The sequence below is a fragment of the Centruroides sculpturatus genome, unplaced genomic scaffold, assembly GCF_000671375.1.
Source record: "Centruroides sculpturatus isolate CEXI.00-Female unplaced genomic scaffold, Cexi_2.0 scaffold720, whole genome shotgun sequence".
In the NCBI taxonomy this organism is placed as follows: domain Eukaryota; kingdom Metazoa; phylum Arthropoda; class Arachnida; order Scorpiones; family Buthidae; genus Centruroides; species Centruroides sculpturatus.
The window spans coordinates 402,816-425,618 of NW_019385122.1; the positions used below are offsets into that span (position 1 = coordinate 402,816).

The 22,803-nt window shown below is 34.0% G+C and overlaps 1 long non-coding RNA gene across 1 annotated transcript in view; it reads left to right on the plus strand.

The window, feature by feature from the left end:
• Nucleotides 1-16,484, plus strand: part of LOC111635075 — a 20,800-nt gene extending 4,316 nt beyond the window's left edge. Inside the window, exons 3-4 of the long non-coding RNA XR_002758336.1 lie at nucleotides 101-200; nucleotides 15,861-16,484. This is a non-coding gene — a long non-coding RNA (uncharacterized LOC111635075). The remainder of the gene's footprint in view (nucleotides 1-100; nucleotides 201-15,860) is intronic.
• The last annotated feature ends 6,319 nt before the right edge of the window (nucleotides 16,485-22,803 follow it).

The following is a 22,803-nucleotide window of genomic DNA, read 5'->3' on the forward strand; positions in this document are numbered from 1 at the left end:
TATCCCGATATAGATCGTTATATAAATAATAATTTACAATGCATAAAAATATACGTTTCTAATCGAACTTTTTATATAAAATTTTACGTCACAAACGAAGAAAGCAGACGACGATCATCGGTAATGGAAACCATTCGCCATAACGCAAATAGATTTTAGAAGAAACAAAAACAATAAACAAAACATAGATTAATATTCAGGTTTGTTTCATTACTTATTAAGTTATAAGTTATTTATTCGTACTGATAATTTTTTCATAGTAAGACAAGCCAAATATATCGCTGAAAAATTACTATTATACTTAATTCTTAAATATATAATTTCTTAATTAATAGTGTTTTTACTATTGATTTATTTCAAATCATTACTGTTTGTGTTAACGTAACGCCCACTATTGCTTAGAAACATTTATCAGTTAAGTTCGGGACCACAACTTGTACGAGGCCCGAACTTAACTTGTGCGGGCCCCTTCAGCCATATTTTCTCATAAATGAAATACGTCGACTATTTCTTTATTAATAAAAAGCAATCTTAAAAATTTTATTTTCTGTTAGTAAAATAACATGGATTTTATAGGGTTAAGTTGCACATCTTTTATGCGTAGAGCGAGTCGGCTCAACGTTACCATTAGTCTTTTTAAAACCAGATTTAGGGTGCGACTATGCAGACGCGAATTTAGAGCGAGCGATTTAGTTTTCGCAAAGGAAAACCACGCATAAACGAGAAACGAGAAATAACGCTGGCGAGAGCGAATTTCTGGTTCTCGCACATATCTAACAGGTTTTAATATTTATCGCGTCTCGCCTTTTCTCGCCACATATTCTCGCTCTCTTGGAAAATTCGCTCGCTCGCGTCTGCATAGTCGCACCCTTAGGCTATGTACAGTACACACTAGGCATTTTTAAACGCGCGTTTTGGTAATGTGCGTTTTAATAAACGCGCGTTAGCAGCGTACACACCGCGCGTTGGCTCGGCGTTCGACGACCGTTTAGTGGAGCGTACGCACTGGCTCAGTTTGGAAATGGACGTGAAAATAATTGCTTGTGTGTGCCTCCTCCATCGTCGATATAAAAGACGATGGCAGAGGCAAAGAGAATTTTGGGTGTACCCAATATTACGAGATAGACTGACGCATGGAATGTTTGTGACGTTGTATCCAAAACTAAGACAATGTGAACCCAAGTTTTTTAATTCTTTTAAAATATCTATAAAATCATTTGACGATGGTTGGTCTCTTTTAGATTTCATCAATAAATAGATCAGTATCGAAATGATCGTTCTCCATTTCGGCCAATGTACGTCCACCCTACCCGAAAGCGCGCGATCGAATTGTACATTCGATCGCGCGCTTTCGCGTACAACATAGCAGCACATATATCTTCAAAGCGCTCGGCTGACGCCCGCAAAACGCGCGTTTTAACAAAAATCTATCAACGCTCGTTTGACGCGCGCTTGACTAAAAGCGCGCGTTTGAGTATGTATGCCTATGCAGAACTCTTGGTTCTTTAAAACGCGCGTTTAAAAACGCCTAATGTGTACACAGCCATAGTCTTTTATTTTTCAATTCGGTTTATTTTTTTCAATTTGGTTTATAGTTTAAATATTTAGTTTATTCTTTTTTCTGCGTACTTTTTTCTAGCCCTGTTTTGCAATACACTTTTACTGCATTAAAAAATTTTTGCCTTGCGTTTCATAATCTGCAATGTAACAGTAACATAATTATCAGTTTCTACCATAATTTTCAGATTTTAATAATAAATTTGAGCGTTCCATCAATAATTGTAGCATTATTTTTCCATTGTACCAAAATTTAAAAATCTACTAAAAAGTCCGCAACAAAAAGTTTTAATTGAAACGCAGCGAGCAAGCTTCTTTGGTAGCGACTCAAATTGACAAATCGCCGAAATACGTCTTACGAAGAAATAACTCGACCGATTCGAACTAAATTTTTCACTAGAACTAATAAAGCGGTGTGTCGATAACGGGCGGATGGCCGAATGGTCAATGTGACAGCCTACCATGTTAATTAATGCATTAATGTTTAAGGAACAAAGGTAAGAATTAACTGCTTTGCATACGCAGAATGACGAATCGCTTTAATTTAGCGCCCCAGTGATTAACTTGTAAGATGAGTTCGCAAGCTGCCGCTTCGCTTCAGTCGAGGACGAATTCTCATAGTTTATTTTTAAATTATACTTTTCTAAATCTGCGCCTTCTTCCGTGCTTGTATCTGATTTGACATTTTCGGAAAAGAAAACGAATTCTGTCCATCCTTTACTGAGTAAACTGTCTACTAGAATTTTTACCAAAACACTATAATCTATTGATGCCCAATGGAGTCAATTGTACTGTACATAGGGAGTCAAGGTGAATTACTAGTGGTATATAAAAAAATGAAAAGCTGGTTGATAAATACCGGTGCAAACTTTCAAAACTTGCCTATATGACGGGAGACTTGGAAATTTAGACTTGGGAAAGTTTATTTTAACTTTATTGGTATTATCACTCTCCAATATTTTGTGCGAAAATTTTTTTTCCAAAATTAACTTATTAAAACGAGCATTCGTAACAAACTCTCAACTCTCTTTTACGGAAATTATTAATGGTTTTTTATTAGCTTCCAAAAATACCAATAGAGAATATTTTTCGTTAAATGCATGTCAAAAAATACTAAATGCTATGAATGTATGCTAAATGCTTTTTGTATAGTGTTGTTTGCTTAAACGGAGAGACTCGTGCTATTTCATTACTTCTTTCCATTTGTCAAAATCTATGCATCAATACGATCTAGGCCAGGAGTGGCCAACAGTTTTTGCCCCCGGGCCGAATTGGAAAGAAAACTTTTTCCACGGGCCGAACCAGAGGCTGCCCTAGGAAGATTTTGAGGTGGTGCGAGATCTCATTGTGGTGTCTCCCCGTAGAGACCTTTTTTTAGGCGTCAGAATTTTTCATCGAGCTATTCAGACTTGAATAGCTAATATTGAAAAATTGATCGCGGGCCACATAAAATCATTAGACGAGCCGTATGTTGGCCATACCTGATCTAGGCCAACTAATTACCCTTGTCCCCTCGATTTATTTCTTGTTTTTCTGTAAATAATATAGAATTGAATAAAAGTAATTTTGTAATTACACTAATCTTTCTGTTGTATTCTAAGTAATATTTTAACTTAATTTACTTGAGGGAGTTGTTTCATAGTTTTTATAATGGTTTATTTTTTGGTTTAATATCGTAAAAATTTAGTTTATTTTAGTCTGTTTTGACCCCATATCGGAGTCAGACTAAATTATTTTGAATAAATTGAGTTGGTAATATTGAGAGTGACCATATGTCCAGATTTGCCCAGGACACACTCGGATTTCGCCTGATTTTAACTCTCAAAAATACTGTAGAAGAAAATTTTAAATAAGTTTTATGGTACTTCTAATGCAACACATCATTATCTAGATCAGTGTTTTTCAACCTTCTTGAATACGCGACCCCTTTACAAGTTAAAAAATTCTGGCGACCCCCTAGGGCCATATTAAAACTATATCAGTGATTTTAAAAACTATGTATTTAATTTTCTCTCTGTTGAGACAAATTATTGTTGATTAAAGTGAAAATTTCAGAAGAATCGACGATAACTTAACACACATAAAGTATGAAACTTCCTTTAATTATAACATTCGGCACAGGAAGATGTTGACCTTTTTTTTTGTTTAGGATCAGAATTTTCAGCTTCTACGTTTCTACTTTTTATTTCTTTTTGCAGATCAGCTCAACACTTTCCGCTATCATTTTCTGGGGTGGGCCGTAATTCTCGCTGAAATTGTAGTTTTTTTAATGTAGTGTAGGACCTACAAACACTTGTCTTTTTCTTTTACCCGCGACCCCCCGTGTAACGCTTCGCGACCCCCTTGGGGGTCGCGACCCACAGGTTGAAAAACACTGATCTAGATCAACGTATGGTATGTAAAAAATGTTTAGTCATTTTTAGACTTGTTTTTCGCTCACTCTTACAAACAATCCCGATTTACGAGGTAAACAATTTGCTCACTCAATTAATTAATGTGTGATGCATTTCTTTTATCAATATTAGGACGCTAAACACGAAAATAATGAAATTTAATTATTAATTACAGTTGAAAATAAAAACGTAAACGTAATGCAAAACATAATTTACTGCATATATCATATATTTAATGCGTCAAAATAACTCTCATCACAAATAACAATCATTTCGTAGAATCTTTATACTGTATAAGCTTTTTTTTACAATATGCTACTTTTTATATTTTAATAATAAGTAAAAATTGTTTCGGGCAAGATATTTTTGTCGAATTGGTCGGACATAAAATTCATTTGTATAACTGATAAAGATAAAAAAATTTTTCAGTCTGATTCTTGAATATTTTTGGTATAAATTTCGATAGACTTAGGCTGTGTACACATTAGGCGTTTTTAAACGCACGTTTTAAAGAACCAAGAGTTCTGCATGGTATACACACTCAAACGCGCGCTTCTGGCCAAACGCGCGTTGATAGATTTTTGTTAAAACGCGCGTTTCGCGGGCTTCAGCCGCGCGTTTTGAGATACATGTGCTGTCATGTTATTGTACATTCGATCGCGCGTGTTCGGGTAGAGTGGAAGCATGTTGGCCGAAATGGAGAACGATCATTTCGATACTGATCTATTTATTTATTGATGAAATCTAAAAGAGACCAGCCATCGTCAAATGATTTTAAAGATATTCTAACAGAATTAAAAAACTTGGGTTCACATTGTCTTAGTTTTGGATACAACGTCACAAACATTCCATGCGTCAGTCAATCTCGTAATATTGGATGCACCCAAAATTCTCTTTGCCTCTGCCATCGTCTTTTATAGCGACGATGGAGGAGGCACACACAAGCAATTACTTTCACGTCCATTTCCAAACTGAGCCAGTGCACACGCTCCTCTAAACGGTCGTCGAACGCCGAGCTAACGCGCGTTTAACGCAACGCAAAACTCTTAATGTGTACACAGCCTTAGGTAGGCTCAATGGCGGCACTTCCGGAATCACGATTACATGTGTGTTTTGAAAGTTAATCTAGGTGTTTGTCTTTAGTTTACAAGTTTTCTAATATCATTTCAGAACTAGAATAATTTCCTAACATTTTATAACTGTGTTAACAGTAATTTAAATTTTTAGGTTCAGAAAGTTATGTATTATGTGAATAATTTTTTTTTTCGAAGTTTACAATTCATATTTTGTCGTTTATTGTTGTAATGGCGGAGCTGGAAAAACATCAACAATTTTCTTGGCAAAAGGATAATCTACTATTTGTATGTTCTAAATTGAAAACTACCAATTTGAAAATTCACATTAAATTATTTAACTCAACAATCGTTCCTATAATATATTATGCAAGCCCAATATGGAGTTTAGACTATATATATAAATTGGAATATCTACACGTCTATTATTTACGCAAATTATTCCAACTAGAAAGAACTATTCCAGGCTATGTTCTGAGGCACGAGGTACTGTACATGGATTTATTGCAAATTCCGCCCTTACAATCTTATATGTCACAGCCAGTAAGTCTAAATGTTAAACGATTAATAATTCAACTCCGTCTAAATAAATATTCTCTTTTTATTAATAATATTTATATTGACTTAACAAGATCCTATTGCCCTTTATGTAATTCTGAAGAATTTTCATTATTTCATCTAATTCATAATTGTCAAGAACTTTCTAGACTGCGTAACTATCATAAAATATCTCAAATATGTAATTCTAATTCGCCACTCGATTTCAAACTAAGTTTAAATAATCTTAGCAACACGAATTTATATAAAATTTATAATTATTTTGTTAAAATTTCTGAAAAATACTACTCGATAAATCAAAACTAATGTTCGTTTTGGTATTCGTTGTCTTATTAATATAGTTGGATCACTATGTACAGTACGTAACCACAAATTGATGTCTACAGTAATTAAGACCTATTTTTGTACCTTTATACCCTAAATTTGCTAAATTGTAACTGTTTTTAATCATTTATATTATTCCCCCATAACAGAGAAATTGTTCTCTATTTGTTAACACCAACTTATATTATAAAAATATTATAAAACATGTTGATTTATAATTTAACATAAATGTTATACGTTAGCATATTTAAGATATGTAAACAAATAGCCCAGGGGTCGGCAACCTGCGGCTCTTTGGATGTGAAGCTCCAGCTCTTTAGTTCCATACGCAAATATTATTTATTTTATCAAAAAAAAAAAAAAAAAAACATTTAAAAATCGTTCTGAATCGATTAACGAGGATTAGGCACCGATTCTATCTCTCAGCCACTTGTACTCGCTTTTCACCGCACCCCTCCCCCGTGACACGCGTCGTCACTGTCGTCAGTCCGTCGGAAGCTCTCGAATGACGCCGTCGTCGGATGTTTCTATTATTTAATTTGTTGTGAAAAATACTACTTATATATGAATAAATAGATATTTTTTCTTATGAATAAATAGATTAGTTTTTTTTTTATCAAAAAACTTTATTTATGCGAGTACTATTTATTGTTGGCAAGAAAAAATTTTGTGGCTCTTTAAAAACTTTGAAATTTTGTAAATTGTAATTTTGGCTTTTCCGACTCAAAAGGTTGCCGACCCCTGAAATAGCATAATAAACGTGTTATTTTTCAGGAAAAAAATTTTCTTGGCAAAAGTGTTCTTCAAGAGATTTTTTTTTCTATTTTATAGTATCGGAATATTCTGAATTTAATTGTGACAAGTGAAATACATCAGGTGTATGCCATAAAGTTTGGTATGCAACCTGCAGATGCAGTTTGTTCGAAATGTGATGGTCGTCGTAAATTAAATTAAATAGTAAATAATAAAACAATGGGATCGGTTATTCTAAATATTAAAATAATAAATTCTAAAAAATTTTCTTTTAAAAAATTCTTTAAGAAATGACAAATGAAATTCACTTTTTTAAATCCGATTTCGATAGAATTAAAAACAGAAATGGACTAGAAACTTATTTAGTATTTCTCACTTTATTTTTCTTTTTTTATCCATATATATTTCGCTTATCAGCATCATCAGTGGACTTTACAATCTTCTTTCTTCTTGGTTTATATGGAGAATTTAGCACTTCATAGGCTCTCTCTCCGATTCGCGACTCTCCGGTACCGTCACTTAAATCTCCTCGTTCGTGCAATGTATTCTTCTAGCGCCACCACTAGGTGGCGGGGATTGATCTGTCTCGTCGGCTCATAGATCGCCCTCAATGAGCTATTATTGCTTAATTGTTCCTCCAGGGCTGTGCCCAGGTCTCTGCGGGCTATTTCGTACCTCGGACATTTTAGCCAATAGTGCGTCACCGTTTCCCTCTCCGTACAGTGAGGGCACTGAGACGTGTCGCGTAGCCGTCTGGAGTGCAAAAAATCATTCAATGGGGCCGTTTCCGTGCGCAAACGCGCTAATAACGTCTCCATACACCTGTTTGACGCGTGTTGATAGTGCCAGTTGACGAACGGACGGAGATAGTCCCTTCCCTTTCCCCTCAAATCTGTCGACCAAGAGTCCGATAGCCTGCGAACAACTCGAGCCCTTTCCACCCGTGCCACGTCCCTCGGCAGTAACGTCCACCAGATCGATCCATCGGGTTCCCCGAACCTCGCCACCCTATCTGCTTCTTCATTAAGCGGTACCCCGGTATGCCCTGGGGTCCACCCCGCCACACAGGCCTCCCTCCTTGTTCCAATGCCCGCCGCCAGGTCTATTATCAACCCTGGAGACGAAAACCCCACATTCGCTACAGCATTAAGTACTGACAAACTATCCGAGAAGACAGCACACGGCTCCTTAAACTGCGTAATCACCCTTAGAGACCGCAGGAGGCCCTGTGCCTCTGCCCCGAACACACTGCAGGCCTCGTGGAGCATCCAAACCTCTGAAATCACCTGCGTCAGGACCACCACCCCTATGGACGTCCGGTCCCCCGTCTTTGAGGCGTCCACCCCCAGGTGTACCCACTTGGGCCACTTAGTATCCGTCGTCCAACGTAATTGAGTCCTATATGCTTCAGGTGGGAGCCCTGCTACCTCCCCATAGTCACTCAGACTCAATCTTCTCCTGACGTCCTCCACTTCCGGCGGCACCGACTGTTGCCTATAAATCCGGTTGAGAGGAAGTTTTGTGCGGCGGGCTTCCTCATACAGCCAGGCAACATACGGCATTTGGTTTCGCCTCCATTTATAGAACAAGAGATCTGCCTTCCTGCTTTCCTGAACAAGAGATGCCAGGATCCTGTATAACGGACTATACCTCCCTCTCGAGATGTTCACCATCCCGTGCTGTAACGCCCTTATCCTTATCCGTTCCTGCAGTGGAATGTAGTTGGTTTCGGCATAGATCGACCTCAGAGGGGTTGTCCTTGGGACCCCCAAGGCTGTCGTCAATGCTTCCTTTAACGGCCTCTCGATCCGGTTTGTCGTCGTCCGCGGCGCCCCCGCCAGCACCGGGGCCCAAACTCTGCCATTGGGCCCAACACCGCCCTGATGAGTCTCAGAAGACACTCCCGTCGGGAGTGTCTTCTGAGCCTCATGGTGGCCCACGAGGACGCCATTTCGTCTAGAGGTGAAGTACTTTAAGAATGCCCCTGCATGCGTTAGCTTCGACCGCAGATAGTCCGCGTGAACCTTCCAAGTGAATGTTTGATGGAAATGGACCCCCCAGGATCCTCATCTCCTCCCTTTGGGGAATAACCCCTGAGCCCAAATTCAACGCTACGGTCGGCCTTCTCTTCTTCGGAGATAAGTCCACCACCCCGCTTTTCTTCGCCTAGAACGAAAGACTCCAGGTGGACGCCCAGTGGTCTAGTGATTCCAGCGCCGTCTGCGCATACTTCACTGCGCAAGCCTGGTTCGCACTGGATGCTATTATGATGATATCGTCCGCATACACCACCGTCTTGACCGTGGTCGGCAGTGCCGTCCACAAATCGGCCAGGTAGCATGTAAATAAAAGGGGTGCCAGGACGCTCCCCTGCGGAACCCCCTGCACGAAATCGTGACGTTCAGAAACGACTTCTCTCCATCGCACCCTGAACGACCGTTGAATTAGAAATGACTCCATCCATCGTAAAGCCTTGCCGCTTATCCTCAACGCCTCCATCTTTTCCATGAGCCCGTATTGACACACAGAGTCGTACGCCCCCTCCAATCCAGAGCTATCACATAAGTCCACTTGTGTTGGGCGCGGGCCATTGCTATTGCGTGACAACTACGAGAGCTTCCTCGACTCCCCGGATACGGGAGGAACCCAAAATGATCTTCATTAATCCGGTTTTCACTCACCAGCTGTTGCTGTATACCAGTGGCGGACCGTCATTAGAAGCGATGGAAGCGCCGCTTTCCTTGTATTTTCTAAAAAATAAATACATATCGTGCGATTATTTTCATATTTTAGCGTATTTTGGATTAATTAAAATTAATATTTTATTATAACCGCATTATATATCTTATTACAAATTTCTATACTACAAGTCAGAAAAACGATAAGATTGCTATTGTATATTCGAATATAAATTCGTATATGCATATTAATTAACAACGGAAGCTGTGTATTGTCGAATATGGGACAGCTTCCAGGGCGAAAATATTTGAACGGTGTAAAGCAGCCAGATTATAGGCATTTGCAGAGCACCAACCTCAGGCAGTTTAGCTGGTGGAAGCTACACACCAAAACGCTTCCAGTGATTCTATCCAGGACCGTTAGCCGCCTGCCTTCTAGATATTTGGCCGCCCTCGCCCCATTCTGTGAATCGCGAGTACATTTATAACTTAATCCAACTGACAGGAGTTTACTGGTATGTTTTTATGATAATTCTGCATAGTTGACAGGAGTTTAAAAAATATCCATTAAAATATTTGATATATTTATTCTGCTTTCCCATCTTGTATTACTTACAGATTTCAATGTTAAACTAGTGATATTACGATTTAGTATGTCCCATCTTTAAGGGGATGCAGAAAAAATGTGCACAATTCTTGTACAAAGTTAAAAAATTAACTGTTTGGTAGCATCATTTATAACTAAATTTAATGAAAGACGCACAAGGTACAAAAAAAGCTATAGAATTTATATTCCTTAAATTTACGATTTATGTATCCGTTGTCAAAAAAATTTGTCTTTTCACTTCTTTCTCAAGACTAAAAATATTCAAGTTCAAAGTAACTGGTTCGACTTATTTCTACTTAAGAAGCAATTAAATAATTAAGAGATTAGGGAATTAGGGACACAAATAAAACCCTGCTGAAAGAGCCGGAATTTTACTTAAAAGCTTAACTAAACCAATCTCTAGCCGAGTACAGTGGGGACTGATTTCTTCGTAATATTAGATGTAATTATGATAAATACGACAATTATAAAGACAAGAATGTTTCCAGTTTAATGAGAGTGATCGAAAAGTTGTAAATTTTGGAAATTTCCGTGGACACCACCAGGTCGTAAAACGAATTAGTTAGAAAACAATGATGGACAATCTATTAACATTAGTAAATAATATAAAATAAATATTGAAAATTATAACAAGATGGTTATATAATACTGTAATAGATATATTATATCTGAATTAATAGATGTTATATGTTTTTTATCAAAGCAAGAATTCGCAGAGGGCATAGGGAATCTATTGAATCTAATAACAGAGGTAATTATATTGAACTTGTTTATTTAAGTACGTCAGATAATCTATTAATTAATAAAAATACATTTAGAGAAGTCTACGGTTTTTACTGGCTTATTGAACAAACGAATACGAATGGACAATAGACTATCATTGACGCCCAATTAACTGATTTCCCCTGAAAGTCGGCTTCTTACAGAAACACAACTTCCCTATCATCAAATGTCACGGCACGCCACTGGTTAACATGCTCTGTTTTCCCACCACCTATCAACAATAACTTAATCAACGGACTTTCAAGAAAATAAAACTCATCAAGTTCGTCCATTTTGTTGTGAGGCAGAAATGTACTGACTATCAGAAAACGCGCACAGTGTAACCACCTTGTTTTGACGAGAATTTCGGACGTACTCGTTAGAACAAAATTTCGTCAGAATTCGCATCCATAGTAACATAGCCTAATTCGGTAAAATGTCATCGCCGACTCGTGTCGCGACAGGATTGGTCGAATAGCGGATATTGCAACAAACCGTTGAGTTTAAACGAGCAGCGGACTTACTAAAAACCATTTATTCTTTAACGGCCATAAAAATTATATTTATATTAACGATGTCGCCAAAGTTCAGCAAATTTTTCTCAGAAAAATAACTTATCAGGAAACACGCGCCCGCCATTCGATGCGCCGCTCCGCGACGAAAACAAGCTTAAGCAATGGCGTCGTCGAACGGTGCACACTCGGTAAGTAATCCTACAATTTTTTGTTTATAGCATAGTTTATATGGGTTATTCCCAAAAAATTATACGTGTTTTGGAAACGTTGAGTCAAATTAGTCTAGAATCGATTAATTTTATGGAAGAAAACCTTTCAAACAGCCGTAGTCCGTAAACTGCACACGTGCCGGGCTGTGATTGGCTCATGTATTTAAGTGACTCGTAAAACACGGAATTCATATAAAACGGAACGTATCTACCGTGTTATAGGAGGATCTACTGTATTTAAATAATAGTAATAATACACATAATGATATTATTATCTTAAAGGACTTTTCTTATTTGCTTCTATTGTTATTCTGTGACAGTTTTAGCAATCCCAATAATATAGTTCAATATATGCATAAATATTATTTTTTGCATTAGTTCGTTATGAAAGCCTTACTTATTTGTTTTCTATATGTTGCTAACTGCATAAAGTTAGTATGTTTATTATAGGAGTCTTAAAAAGAATACAAAATTTTTTAAATCAAAAATGATTGAAATTATCTGAAATTTAAAAAATTTCAATTAAAGCAGAGTTTTCTAATAACTTATGATTTAAAATATAACTTGACATTAAAAGTTAACAATTGTGAGCTTAGTTTAAACTTTATTTTAAAATTTAATACCATTTTTAATTAGTTAAAATCGATAAAATAATTTACAATCTATCCAAAAATTATTGCATTTAATTTTTGAAATTCGTAAACAATGTTTTATTAATTTTATTTATTGCTTTAAACAAATAAAATTAATAAAACATTACATACGATAAACTTTTTAATCATATGAACTTTTTTCTATTCCTCTTAATAAATCAGAAATATAATCTTTATAAACAAACGAAATCGGGCGGTATCATTTGTTTATTTCTATCTGGCTTAGTTTAGGTGTGATTATAATATGTGATAGTGCAAATTTAGAAAATAACTGATACTTGCTATTTAATTAATTATAAGTTTCAAACATTTATTTTTATTGTGTTTACTGTAATGTAAATTCTTGAAAATTCACATTGGATAATAAAATCAAAATGAAAACACAGGAAATCAAACTTAATTAGCCAGTAGAAAAATCAACGTTTTTCCTCTTGTTTTTTATTGTATATCTTGTTTTTTGTAGATTTGATTCAAGCATAATACAAGTTTATTAATTTGAATATACTGTACAGTAATTTAAATGAAATTTCTCATTTAAACAACTCAATTCAATGCCATTTTTCAAACAAGCCAGCTGTAAACTAATAATTATATGGTTATAAAAACATTTAATTGTTTCTATTCTTTATGTTTTACTAATATAACTTACAGTACATTTTACAAATTATTATGCTGCAATATGAAACTTTTGCATTAGATAATTTTTATCTGTAAATAAGAATATTTATTTTAAAATAAAAGATGTTCTAAAGTATGAAAAACATTATTAGTGTTATTATATCCTCAAATATAATAAAAACAAAAGCAATTGAATGATCCGTATGAACATGCAATAAAAGAGAAATTTGAATTATAAATTAAATAGCATGAATAAAGTTATCAGTAATTGTGGAATTTCAAGGGTTGATATGTTGCATGGTGTTATGGCGGCAATGTATAGGTTCTCTCATATGAGTGTGAGAGCTGAAATTAGAAGAAAATTTATTAGTAAAAAAAAGGATTTTAGAAAAAATTATTTTAAATTAATACAATATTTTGTTATTCAAATCCAGATAATTTTTTGAAAAAATTGCTGATTAAATCGGTGATGAAACCGTTTCCCATGGACTTAGTTCCCTTTTTTTTATTTTTTATTTGTGGTTTAAGGCCCTTTACTGCTCATAGAGCACAAAAAGGCCATGACTTAGTTGCTTGTTGGGAGTGACACATCACATGTGTCACTTTGACTCAACGGGCGAAACTTGTTGATTAGATCCTAAATACGAAAACTGCCAGTGAAGCAATGGGAAAAACCCAGGAGAGATCTGTTATAAAACGGAGGGGACGATGACGATTGGGGGAGTACATTGGAGAAAAGGCGATCCGGCCAGAGTCTCCATATTAGAGAGAGAAAGAAAGACCCTTCGGGATTCACATAAGCAATTCTTTACGATTGTTGCACCATTTGAGTAATTTGGTTTGGGCCAGAGGGGAAGATAATCTTGGTCAAGCAGTTTTATAGCTAATTCAGTTGATGATGGTTTATTGTTTCTAATGTCCTTCTGATGTTCTAAGATGTGAGAGCCTAGCATTCTATCCGTGGCACCTATGTAGCTTGTTTCCTCTCCTGAAAGTGCATGTTTTAATGGGATTTGATATACACCAGATTTTTCATTCAAATTAAGAATATCTCTGTTGTTGCACAATAGTCTTCAAGTATTAACTGTGGGATTACAGGTAATATAAAACCATTCTTTCTAAAAAGGAAGTATAATAGCAAATGTATAGGAAGTCTTTGGTAATTCAATGATCCAAAATGTAGAATTTAATTACATTTATTTTGGATCATTGAATTACCAATAGACTTCCTATACATCTGCAGATGCAGGATTCAGGAATTTTCAAGAATTATTTAATATATATGTAGTTGATGATTCCAACAACAAAGGAATTCAATGATATTTATCAAACATTTAAAATTATTTTCAATAGAATTGTTCAAACATAAAAAATTGTAAACTTAAATTACACAAGTAAATAATCCATATTGGTCATTTGAATTAATAATTTATTTCATATTATCACCTAGATACATTAAAAATCAATACTGCAAATCTATATTTTTATATAGATGTGCATATATATGTGTGTGTGTATGTATATGCATTGTCACATATTATACAATAAGTGAAAAATAATACAAAAAATATAATTGAAATTTTCTTAAATAAATTTTGAAATGATTCAATATACATATTTTTACAAACAAATAATCAAAATTATAATGTAAATGTATGAATCATTATCAAAAATTATATTTTCTAAAGTTAAATAATGTTTAACTAACATTATATACATACACACATATATTCTAATATTCCATTCATTTTCTTTAATATACTTTATAATCCCTATGCAAAATTGTTTAATGCACTTTGCTGCTGCTTTAATGTTTTTGCATATAAGTTAGGCACCTAATAGTATATTTGAAATTACAGATGATTAATATTGGTCCACATTTTCTGAATCAGTTAAATTATTTTCACTTGAGATTTTAATAAATTTTAAAAATTGGCTGGTCCAAAATGTTTCAAATTATGTATATTTGACATTAATAGTGTTTTAAAATCATTATCATAAAGTACCATATTACAATAAAAGCCATTAATTAATTTGAACATTTTGATAATATTAATCAAAATTTAAACCAGCAATATGACATGAAAGACATTATTCTGAAATTTTTATGGTTTTATACATTATTTTAAAATCATGAAATTTGTTTTATAACAAGGATGTTAATTGCTAAAATCTGTCAAAAATTTTATATTTTCATTAAATATTATTTTATAAAATGAGGTTGGAATTAATAAAAATTACAGTTCCAAATACAATTTTGCTTATCAGTAATTTACTGATCACTTTTTCATAATTCATCCAACATACTGTTTCATATTTCAGTATCACCCTTTTTTTTCTAATTTACAAAAATACTATCCATGTTGATGAGAATTTTTACATATGCAAACATTTATTTAAATTACAAATTTGCCACTATGAAATAGTAAATAAAAGCTATAATTTTTAAAAAAGGATTATAAAAAGTAATGGAAAAAGTCTAATAATGAAAATTAATATTCCATGTATGTATATAAATATTTTCCAAGTGGATTTGTGCAATTTAAATAAAATATTTAAAATGAATTATCCAAAGGTTAAAAGATATTTTGCATAGAAAATGAAAAAAGAGATGTATCAATGAAGTAAAATTTCTATAAAAAATGATTTACAGATGAGACTCCAATAAATTGCTAAACTATATGAAATATTAATTTATGAGAATACATTAAACTTACTAAAAACTACCAGTCCCATACTGTACAGAATTCATAAAGATATTAGTCAAATATAAGAAAATTGAATTTAAGAGGAAAATCATAAATTTGGTCCTCTGATTTAAAACAAACTTGGTAAATATTACTGTGTGCTCTTCTTTTGATTCATTTCCACTATCTGCAGTTGGAAATCTGTTGAATATTTATATTCTTTTGAGCTTCTACATTGTTATTAGTGACTTCATCTAAAAAGATAAAGGATGATTTCATTTAAAAATATATAAAATAAATTTTATATAATACATTTTAAGAAAAAATTAATCTAAATTTAACAAATCTATTAATATAAAAATATTAAACTTTTTCATATAATATTGTATGTAAAATTGTATTTTTATAATAAATGTGAGAAGATTGAAATTGCATGTATATATTCTAAACATTTACTAATGTATATATTATAGATAACTCAAAGTAAAAGCAATTTAGAAATTCCAGTGCCACTATTACAGGAAGAGGTAAACTGGATGTGATGTATATGAATACATGTCAGGCAAGTGTGCTAAGGCATCATCCAACATGATAGCACTTCATTGTCATTCCAATTGTTGCCTTGGAAAAATGGATACTCCAATTGTTGAGTTTATGTTGGAGGACACAGTATAATCCTCATTTTGTAAGAGGAGAGCATAAAACATGCAGAAATGCATTAAAGAATGTTGGCACAGTATGGAAGCAGATGCATGTTTTAGAGAAAAGTTTATTGTTTCACGACAATGTGCTTCTTCATATACTGTACATATTATTGAAAAGGTCAAGTTTGACATTCTTCCCCATTCATTATAGAGCCAAGACCTTGCTTTCACCAGCTACTACTTGTTTGGACTTCTAAACAGAGCACTTCATAATCGCAGATTTGATAGTGATGAACAAGTAAAAGACATGATACATAAATGGCTACATGCCCAGCCAAACAATTTTCCTCTGCTGGAATCCATAAGCTTCTGGATCACTATAATAAGTGTGTAATAGTAATGGGGAATTATGTCAAAAAATAAATTGTTTAGTTTGCATCAACTTGTATATTATGTGAGTAATAATAAAATTGTCTTTACTTTTGAAATACTCTCATATATAATTTTGTTTCTGTAATTTTTCTTTAGTATAAAAAGCATAAGCTAAAGTTTATTACTGAATTATACACATTATTAGAATTATACACATATAACCACATATTTATATATTTAAAGATAAGAACTACCTATAATAATATAAAAATCAATCTCAATTAAGTGTTTATAATTGTATATTATTATTATTTTCATTTATTTCATATTTTCTGTATGCAAATATTCATGGCTTCATGTATATAGTAAAACCTCAATTATTTGACAATCATAGGACTGGGAACACTAGAAACCATTTCATTAGATATACAAAACCTGAAGTAAAAAGTTCAAAATAAGCTTCTAAACAAAGAATACAATCTCACATTAACAATAATATGTCAAGTTTCACAATTATTATTTAACATAGATGTGTGATATGATTATTAGTGTTGCAACGAATAGTATATTTGGCCTCAGGCCGAATAGCCAAATATTCGGCCAAACTATTCGGCTTGATTAACGCATGTATGAAAATTGGTGTGCAAACCACATTATGGCAAGGACCCTGCTCTCTGTTGGTCCACTGTCACTACTCTTCGCCAATTGCATTAATTCTTGACAGTTCAGACAAGAGCATCATGGCAGTATGTGATAAGTGATGATATCAAATGTGGATAACAATGAAATGACCTACATGTGTAAATAATGGAAGAAGAACAGAGAAGGACTGCAAAGTGAAAATGTGAAAATAAATATGAAATTGCTGTCTCGAACAAGTTGAGGCAGCTTATTGGCGTGAAATTCGCGGCCGTGAATGCCAAACAATTGTTGTCATAGACTTCGGAAAGCTAAATGCTTGTAATGAAAGTCACTTAGCGTGCACGGGCAAAAGCCTGGGATCGTTTCGGGCTACCAAGCTGTTTCGAATCTGTGAAATCATAACTGTGACTTATACCGACATCCTATCTGTCTCTTTTCTCCGTTATCACCAGGCTATGAGACATGTAATTGTAAAATGGGAAATCTATGACAGAAAAGTGACAAATTGAAAGTATCATGAGGGCATATTATGATGTATGCATAGGCATATGTAGACTAGAGCAATAGAGGAAAGAGAAAGGGAAGAGCAAAAGAAGGATAGGCAGGGTCAGACCTTCAGATGTGCGATGATTCTCGAATGAATAGGTGTGTACGTGTGCTGATCTTTGTAATTATAAATTGTGAATACAAGTGAGTAATATATTTTATTTATTTGTAAGTTTAATTTTATTTTGTGCATGTTATAAGTTATAAATAAATATAAACAAACAACACTAACCCAATAACATTAAATCTAAATACCAAAATGATTAATTTACTATGTTTTTGTTATTTCTTACTCCTGTTTTTAGGTATTTGGTATTCGGCCGAATAGTGAATAAATATTCGGTATTTGGCCGAATAGTGAAAAATAGGCCGAATACTGAATAGTAACCGAATATTCGTTACATCACTAATAATTATAAGGACAGCTTTTAAAAAAAATACACAAAAACTTTCTGTTCAACCCAATAAAATTAATAGGCATATTTTGTTACTCTATATTGCATGTGTATTTTTCTATGGTTTATGCATGTTACTCCTTTGTGCATTGTAAACTCCTTTAATATTTGTGTTAAATTGTAGTTAAAATGCTTTTATAAGTTTTTTTTTTGGGTAGTCTGGAATGGATTAATATAATTTACATTATTTATTATGGGGAAAATTGTTCAGTACTCAAACAGCCTTCTGGAATGAATTAAATTCAAGTACCAAAACTATAAAAAAAAATACCACTGTGTAATATCTAGGTTAATAACGATAAGAATATATAATTTTTATTGATAAATATGATTGAAAATTATCATAGTATAAATGGAAAAAGTGACTGTACTTTTTTGTAAATTTATAATATATGTAAGTTTGCCACTTGGGAGAAGTTTTTATTCCCTACCATCGGGAAGGCTTAAGGTCTATTCATATGTGGGTGGTGGTTTTGAGGAGGCAGAAAAGACAAATGTTTCACAAAGAAATTGTTTATTTTTGATGAATATGCTTACATAAAATTATCAAGATCCTGGCTTTCAGAGCTCTGTGAGTTGTCTTCAGTAGTTCCTTTCTTTTCATTCCAGTCCAATACTGACAGGCCCCAGGGTGGTGACACCTTAATGTTTGTAATTGGGAGAAACAGCACAAAAAGATGAACAGACATAAGATGAGCGGAGAGTGAACAAACACCACAGGTAGACTAGAGGAGGCCACTACTTGTCCTTGACATCGGAGTTTTTATAAGTTCGTCCAATTAGTGACAATTTGGTCAGAAAAGACTTTTTTTCTGCACTTTCTAATTGATCTCCCACCTGTCTCCAGGTGTAAATGGAGCTCCCCATCAGTTGCGGGAAAGGTCGGCCAGAAATGGTGTATTCCAGTGTTCCGCAACCGGTGTGTTGTCACAAGGTGAAAGGTGTGACGTGAACTTTTACATATTCTATTAATTTCAAGTTTTATTTATATATTTTTATCCCAGATGTTGTGTTTCTTATGCTTGTATTTCATTCACTGATGAAATAAGATGATGATAAAGCAATAAACACCTATGTCATCTCAGTACTCACTTATTCTTTTGGAATTATACATTGGACTCACACAGATCTTGAGCAATTCCAAATGAAAACAAGAATAACACTTACTAAGCATAAACAACATCATCCTAAGTCCGCTATAGAAAGATTAACCCTTCCACGTAAAGATGGTGGACGTGGCCTGATTGACATAGTAAACCTTCACTACAAACAAATACAGACACTGCGAGACTTTTTCTACAAAAAACAAGAAACATCAGTTACATGAAGCAATAACTCCAGCAGACTCAAATAAAATCACCATTAAACTTACATATGCATCATATGGACAAAACAGAACATATAAAAAGCATAGATACCATTAAACAATCGTGGGTTCAAAAGGCACTCTATGGCAGACATCCCTATGATCTAGCCCAGGATTTTGTTGACGAAACTGTGTCAAATAGCTGGTTAGCTTGGGGATGCCTCTTTGGGAGATAGAAGAGTTTATGATTGCCATGCAGGATCAGGTGATAAATACTAAAAACTACAGAAAACACATACTCAAAGATACAACGTTCACAAATAACACATGCAGAAAATGTAACATCATGCCAGAAACTATGCAGCACATCACTTCTGGTTTCAAGCACTTGGCACAGACAGATAATTTACATAGACATAATCAAGTAGCAAATACATCAAGAGCTTGCAAAGAAACACAAATTATTAGACATCCACGAACCATACTACAAATACGTTCAACAGACAGTATTGGAAAACAACATTTACAAACTGTACTACGACAGAGCCATAATCACAGATAAAACAATTTACCACAACAGACCAGACATAACACTCATTGACAAACACAATAAAATCACATACATTATAGACATATCCGTTCCAAACACTCACAATGTAGAAAACAGTGAAAAAATCAGCAAGTACACAGAACTTGCCCAGGAAATAAGGTATCTGTAGAGAATGGATAGGGTGCTTATTGTACTTATCATTCTTTCCTCTACAGGTGTCACACCACAAACGCTACACAAAAGCCTGGGAACATTAAAATTGAATAGAAACACATACATCACACTACATAAGGCCACTATATAGAATACATGTCATAATGTTAGGAAATTCCTGAATACAGACACACACTGACATGCTTATTTAATTTTTGTCTTGTTTTGAAGTTACTATGCCTTGAATCTGATCTGGCATAGTATACAGCCATCGGTGTCAACCTAATGTAACTCACAAAACTCAACATAATAATAATAGGTTTATGGCATTACAAAATTCTATTAATAATATCATATCATATATGTTTTTGAGGGGAATAACATTTTTGTGTGCCGTGTTGAGTCATGTCGAGTCATAGGTGTGCTGCGAGTAGAAAAAGGTTAAGGAACACTGGTCTATTCAACACCTTCTTTTAGATTCTGATCATGTTTAATTGGTGACTATGACACCCACACTCATTCTAATATTTTTCTACTTTCGTTTTGCTTTCCAAACTGCATCTTAAAGTTTTAAATTTTCTTTAATCTACTGTATTTCAAAAAACTGGATATTTAATTATATAAGACTCACCAAATAAACCATATCCAGTTCATAAGCAAATAGAAAAATTCTTTCTACGAATGTTTTCATCTATATGTAATAGACATCTTCAGGTATTAACAATATCGAACTAATGGCTAGTAGAATAGAATGTTTTTGAAAGTTCCGTTTAACTACGTAATTTAAATATGTTGTGTTAAAATTGAAAATATGTAAAATATTTAAAACATATTCGAATAAATAAGCAATTAATTTCACGTATATCATGATGTAAATATCCTCCGTTTCTTTAATCAAAATTTTGCGTTTCTTGTTATTCTCTATGAGTGTCGATGTCAAAGTCCGGTGTCACTGATTCAACACTTTTACACTTTGTTTTCTTTACTGTCGATCTTAACAAATTTTACAGTTTTTTTTCTTTTTAATGCTATTTCCGGGCCTAAAATATATAAATTATTATTATAGAACCAAATATTCAGTATACAGTAGACCCCCTATAACACAGGTTCATGTAATATTAATTTGTATAATAAGACGAAAAAATTGTGATCGTGTTCATATAAACACGCTAAAAGAGACTCATATAATACGGTAAAACATCACCACCGACTTGTGTCTTGACAGGATTGGTCGAATCTATACCAACAGCAGATAGTGCACAAACTGTTGTTTTTTAGTAGGTCTGCTGCTTGTTTAAACTCATTTATTATTTAACGGCCAAAAAATTATATTTATATTAATGATGTCTCCAAAGTTCAGCAAATTTTTTGCAGAAAAATAACTTATCAGGAAACAAGCCCGCCGTTCGATGCGTCGCTCCACAACAAAAACAAGCTTAAGCAATACCGTTGTTGAACGGTGCAAACTCAGTAAGTAATCCTACAATTTTTTGTTTATAGCATAGTTTATACGGATTATTCCCAAAAAATTATACGTGTTTTGGAAATGTTGAGTCAAATTAGTCTAGAATCGATTTAATTTTCGGCTGTTTGAAAGGTTTTCTTCCATTAGTCCGTAAACTGCACATGTGCCAGGCTGTGATTGGCTCATGTTTTTAAGTGACTCGTAAAACACAGAATTCATATAAAACAGAACGTGTCTACCGTGTTATAGGGGGGGTCTACTGTATTTACCGTATGCAGGTAAGACGATAGTTGAATCATTAAAAAAAAACCCCAAAATCATCTTATAAGACAGATATATAAATTTCAATCTAATTATTTTTTTACATTAAAATTATTATAAAAAAACAGAAAAACCATAATTACTTACTAGTAGAGCAGCGATTCTTAACCTTCTTAGCTCCGTGACTCCCCAAATAGTAAATATAAATAAAATTAATATTTTGCGACCCCCACCCCACCCAAAGGAATAATAACAGTAAGCATTACTATTACTAATTGAATTTTGACTGTAATTATAAATGTAAATTTTTAAAATATTATATAATCACACTTTCTAAGCAAGAGTGTGGAGTGGGAGCTGGTGTGTGCATTCAAAACAACAACAATAAGACAATATATCAGGCCAGATTAAAACTTGCTAAACATTGTAGCATTACGCAAGCTGAACTATGGGCCGCGTACAAAGCAATCACCCAAATAAAAGACAACTTAAATAAATACAAGGGTAACATAAAATTCCTTATTGACAGTAAGGTAGTCCTTCATGTCTTGGCAAAAACTGAAAACATCACGCTACTGGGCAAAGAAGTTATTAAAGTAGCACAATATCTCAGTACCACCCGCAATATTCAATTCAGTTGGATACCAGCTCATAAAGGTCATAAAGGAAACGAACTGGCCGATTCTTTGGCCAAAATGGCTGGTACTCTCAAGACGCAGGATACATATACCAGGCTACCAAAATCAACACTGAAAAATTCCTTAAACAAATGGGCACTACTTGAATGGCAGGAAAATTGGAATAATTCTACAACGGGGAGACTTTGCCACCAGTTTATTCCCTCTATTACTAATCGCATCAAGGCTAATTACTACAAACCTAGATCCGAAACCACCCAATGTTTAACGGGGCACGGCAATTTTATGGCCTACCTCTACCGCTTTAAGAAGAGAAACACTAATAAATGCCAGTGCGACAATAATAGTGTAGGAGATGCCATTCATTTTATATTCCACTGTGAA